The sequence below is a fragment of the Silene latifolia genome, chromosome 1, assembly GCF_048544455.1.
Source record: "Silene latifolia isolate original U9 population chromosome 1, ASM4854445v1, whole genome shotgun sequence".
Taxonomy (NCBI): Eukaryota; Viridiplantae; Streptophyta; class Magnoliopsida; order Caryophyllales; family Caryophyllaceae; genus Silene; species Silene latifolia.
In genome coordinates, this window is record NC_133526.1 from 146,072,635 (window position 1) to 146,078,332 (window position 5,698).

A 5,698-nucleotide genomic window follows, 5' to 3' on the forward strand; every position below is an offset into this window, starting at 1 on the left:
TTATTATGTTTATTCAATTGGGCTTGTCTTGTTTATCTAGTTGGGCTTGTCTCGTTTATTTGATTGGGCTCGTTTACATCTTATGTTATTGCGCCACTCATTATGGTACTCTTGGTGCCAATTTTGGGTTATTGGAAATATTTAAGTTCTGTCTCGTGTTTCATATAACGTAATACGTTAATATCGTTCATTTATATTTTTCTCACATGAATTATAACCTTGGAATCATTATTTAATTATATCATTTATATAGGAAATGACATGTTTTCATTTTAAAATGAGTCCAATTAAATTATTTATGTTTTATCCATAGCCCTTAAAAAGAGAGAACCCCCTTTACTGTTACCAGAACAGTAACTTTCTCCTTTTTCCCATTTTGCCCCTGCCTATTTTATATGGTTATGATTATCGTTGCTTTTTCCCTTCTCTCTATCGCTCTTTTTTATCTCTCTTTCTCTGATGCGATCTTCATTTGCCCCCTTCCTCATCTCAAAAGCCTTCCCCCAAATCGGTCACCAAATTATCGCTATTAAGCTATTATCACCGTTTAAATTGCTTGGATTGTAGATGTGATACTATACCCGGCTGCATCTTTCTTCCGTCTCTCTCACTCATCAAAAGCAACAATGGTGATCAAGAGTTTAATCCGCTGATAGTAACACGTAGCAGGTAAGTTGCTCGTTTGATTCTTTTTTTTTCTTATTCTTACTCTAATTCATATTTCTAATCTAAGCACTTTTGATTTCTGTTAATCTCTGTTCAGGGCCTTTTACTGAGTCTTCTTGAGTTGTTTGCCTTTTTTTTCCATTCATCCAGTGATTATTCACATTAGAGGTATGTGTTTTTTTAATTAATTTAGGGTTTAATTTTTAGGTTTAAATTGATTTTGAATGCATGCGATAGTTTGAGGCTTCTATTTAGGTTTAAATTGTTTGCATGCAATAAGTTGGGCAATTTTAATTTCTTGTAGCTATTATTCACTATGATGCATGAATGGAAATTCTTGCTACCTGTTATTTAGTTGAGACGAATTTTGATTTGAGCTCATATTGTTGGGATGAGTCGACTCAAGGTTTACCTCACACTTCTCCTTTTTTCAAATGATCTAACATCTTGTGTTTTAAATCAATTAGCCAAGGATGATGAACCTTATACGATGACTTTCTGGGTTTATCAATATATGATGTGAATAGTCTTCAGTTGTATATATTTTGAATCTAGCTTCCTTTCTTCAGTTCATATATATTTGAGTTATTTGTTAGGTTTAATGAATTATGGACTCTGTATGCCTGTTCCTATTGGTAACTGTGTTTAGTACATTATCACTATAATGTGTCGTGTGTAGGACATTGCTAGACAAATCTGTGTTATGACACTTCACATGTCAGTATCTACTCGGCCGTTGTGCTAAATGTCAAAGGTTTAGCTGGTGTGTGGAAAATTGGAAATGCTTGGAGAAATCATACTCTTCGGGCATTTTGGTGAATAACTTCCTCATTGCTTTTAATCTGAGACTTTTGCAGATTTAAACCAGGGCTAATAAGCTGTCGTCATCCCCCTCATCAAATGAAACTAAAGCTAAGACTAATAAGCTGCTGCTTTTCCCATATTATTACCTTTTCACATGCCACTGAAGAGTCCGTTGAGCATGATTGCTTACTTTACATAGTGTCCATTTTTCGTAAACAAAAACAAATGGACACAAGATAAGAAAAATTGTCGCATTTGCTTTTTACTATTGTTTCCTACTAATTCGGCATGTTTGTTTTATTAGACTACTTATATATGGATACCGGTTTTGAAGGGAGTCATGCCCTTCGATGAAGGATCAGGCATAGGCAGACGGAAATGCTCTGAGTAAGTATCTCTCTTTTCAGTTGAATAGGTATTTCTCTTTTCAGTTGAATAAGTATTCATCTTGCTTACTGTTGGAAACATTGGTTTGTTTATTTTTTGGTGTGTTGAGGAGCTTGAGCCATGGCCCATGTCCGAATCTTTTGTCTGCCTTTGATTAAAAGAATCTTCACAAAGAATAAAAAAAGGCAAACAAATGATTGGGAGAAAGGGAGTATGAAATACAAAGCAAAAAAGGATATGCCCATTATCAAAAGATTTAGACCAGTGAGCTTTATAGCCATTCGTTCTTATCCAAAACTATATGATATGGACACTGCGATAGATCTAAACAAATATGAAGGGAAAAATTACCAAGGGTAATCATGTTTATTAAATGACTTCACTAATTCATTCACTTCAAGGCTAAATTATGGACTATTCATCTTATAAATCATACAAAGCATCAACAATATGCATTGTGGGGTAAAATAACACATGAATGGATAGACAAACCCCCTCCCTTGAGTCATTTGCTCACTATTAATTCCGAATTCATATGTAAGATTCATATGTAATGTGTCGTAGCTTGGGTATTTGAATTCATTCTAATACACGGAAATATTTCCAAGACAACACCTTCAAATTTATTGGCTTTGAGGTCATTTTTTTTCATTGGGTCGTAGCGCTTGTGAAGCTGTAGTGTAGTAGGTTATAGGCTAATTTTTCAACACTTGTAGAATTCATTCTAATACAAGAAAATATTTCCAAGACATCACCTTCAAATTTATTGGCTTTAAGGTCATTTTTTACATTGTGTCGTAGCGCATGTGAAGCTGTAGTGTAGCTCGTTATAGGCTGATTTCTCAGCACTTAAATGGTAGTGTAGCTGGTTATAGGGTAATAGTTCATTACTCTTGCATTGTTTTCATCCCTCATCTTTTGGCACTGGTTAATGGTGATGAATGTTTTCCTCACTCTGGTTTTGCCATATAGGAATCCATTTTTTTTACCTACGTGTGTGTGAGAGACACTAGCATTGGACACATATAGTTGAATCAAAGCAACTTAGTTAAGCTGTCTTCACCCAAGAAATTTTGCATTTGTTTGCCAGTATCTTGTACAGGTGCAAAATAATTTCTTTGTTTATTAATTTTCTGGAGAGTGGAAGAGGTTGTGCGGTATACAATGGTTTATATGATGTTCGAAGTTTAAAAGAGCCGATCCATTACAAAACTCATCATTCACATGAATATTAATTTGTATTTAATTTACTAATGACAAGTAGTGGTTAATTAGAAACAACAATACACGATTAGTCGACTTTAGTAATGGTTAAGAAAACGATTGTTTGATACACTTTTTACTGCTTTTAATCATTATTCATTACCAACATAAACTGTAAGTCTATCATTTAGGTTCAGCGTTAACCGAGTAACAATTAATGTTACGAAATGACCGAGTTTGGGCACAATTTCGACATCATATTCATTCTGAGCAGGCCTAATGGAGTCAAACATTAAGAATATGATGGAGTCTGGGGCAGAGGTTTTTACTGTTTTATTTCTTGGATTATGATATTCAAAGTTTATGGTGTCGTTACTGATATTGTGTTCATTTATTATTGTTCAACAGGATTACGAAGTGCTGTAGAACCTTGGAAAGGGAAAATATAAATGAGGTATTCATATACGGGTTTACGTTTTCTATCTATTAGTTTACACTGAATTTCTGGTTTTAATTATTTCTTCCTAGAGTTTGGGATTTAATTCTGGAATAAATTGTATGTATAGTTTAGTGTTTTTACGGCTGCTGTCTTTGTTTGATGAAAAGTGTGAATTTAGGCAACTCTGCAATTTTTTGAATTGTCAAGGTTATTTTATTCACATTTTTGCATGGTTAAGTCGCTACTTTCATATGTATGTGTCTAATGAATAGGGCTCATATAGTCCGAGGATAAAAGTGCGTATTTGTATCATATTAAATTTCAAAATTTATCCTGAGAAAATCGGATTTTTGAATATATGACTTTGTTGGATGTATGTGTGTATGTACTGGCATCTTTTTGGTTTAGCAATCTTGAGAATAAACATTTCTAGGGAAACTTATGCATGTCACATTATGTCTTAGGCCTGATGGATGTTTATTTTCTTGCCATTTTTAAAGAGAGACAACTAATTTTTGTAGTTATTGCCTTCCATGCATTGTTAGGTTACATTAGTTTGGTATTTGACACGTTTTTCCCCCCTAAGTTATTCTTATATGAAACGGTGTCATATCGCTTCAGATTTGAAGGGCGTCTACCTATCTTGCATTAGGAGAAGGAACTCAGCACCTTCTCTTTTGGCAGTCAGTGTAAACGTGCTGACAAATAATGCAAAGTAAAATACAGAAAAATGCTCCTGTTTCTAACTGGACCAAAAGCAACTTAAGTGCCTAGGTTTTAAACCTGGAAGTCAAAATTCTGCAAAATTTGCCCCAGTTCCACCAAGAGCAGATCAGTCTTTTGTCCCTGTGAGATCTCTTTCCCTTAATGAAATAAATGAGTCTTTAAAAAGCTATTTAGATGAGAAATGTATTCCTTTTATCAGTCAAGTGGGTGTGAGTAAATTGTAAAACGAATTGAATTCTCAATTAGGTACAAAACTTCTACTATGAAATTGGGGGTGGGAATGGGGAACAACGTTTGATTACTATTTTCATTGGGGTTTTTGGGCGAGGTCGCAAAATTTAGGTGGGTTGGTTCAAATTCTTATGAAATTTGTGTTTATATTACCATGGCACCAAACTTTGTGGTTTTTCAATACGGTAATTATTCTTTAAGCTTATCGGTTGATGAGTATCTTATAGATTTTATAGTTGGACGATTCACCTCATTATATTAACATGATACTTCTATTCGAGATATGTGAAAGAGATCACGAATGCCAAATAGACCGCATATTAGCTAGGTTGAACAAATGGGCATGTCAAACATTCTACAAACACTAATTTAGGTTCGGTCATAATATTATTTATGAAATAATATGATTTATTCAACCATTTATTCGTTTTGTACACAGCTCGGCCGGACAGAGATGCTGGTGGAGGAGGTCGCGCTTGATGAGCTGATGGCAGCGTACTGAAGTTGGCAGCATTTTAGACATCAACTGCGTAATTTATGATTGTACAACAACGGCACCACAGAGACAAGGAGAGTGATAAATAGATTTGATATTGTAATAGAAATAACACTCTATTCGTATTGCAGAAGAAATAGTCATCTAGAGGGAAGTATTCCTATTTCTAGAACGTGCTTGAGGAAGTCAGCCTCCTAACTGTATCTGTCTGATTTCCTGTACTAACTGTTACTTTTAGGGTCCCTGCTGCGAAATACTAGGAGGGTGAATAGAAAGATAAAGGGGCTTGCTAGCTACTTGCCACTGTACAAAGCTGCACTTGAAGGGCAATGGAAAGAAACAACAACATTCCTCGACAAAAATCCAGACAATTTTACTACAAAGATTTCAATTGCCTCAGAAACAGCACTCCACATAGCTGTTGGTACTGGAAAATATACAAAACCTCTTGTCGAAAAGATAATTAAGAAAATGTCACCAGAACAACTCGCCCTTACCGACCAAACTGGTGACAAGTAAGTTATGAATCCAAGTAAGTTTCTTCTGCTCCTATTAATGTCATATAACTGTGATGGAACTTCCATGATTAAAAGTCTGTTGTCCCTTCTTCACCTAGAAAAAAGAATAACATAAAATCTTGGAGGAAGGCATTGTTCGGATAAGATATTAGGAGTGAGGGGTGACGGGAAATGGAATTAACCAGCGTCAGAGGGGGTGAGGCAATCCATTTTTTTTCAGGATGAGAA

At 35.0% G+C, this 5,698-nt stretch overlaps 1 long non-coding RNA gene across 2 annotated transcripts; it reads left to right on the top strand.

Moving 5' to 3' along the window:
- Positions 1–455: 455 nt before the first annotated feature.
- LOC141606140 (uncharacterized) lies at positions 456–5,460 on the top strand. 2 transcript variants are annotated; one of them, XR_012526596.1, is made up of 5 exons: positions 456–669; positions 764–834; positions 1,524–1,857; positions 3,469–3,514; positions 4,896–5,460. It is a non-coding gene; the product is annotated as an uncharacterized LOC141606140 (long non-coding RNA). The 2 variants fall into 2 exon arrangements; XR_012526601.1 differs by having other exon boundaries at positions 1,775–1,857.
- Positions 5,461–5,698: the final 238 nt, after the last annotated feature.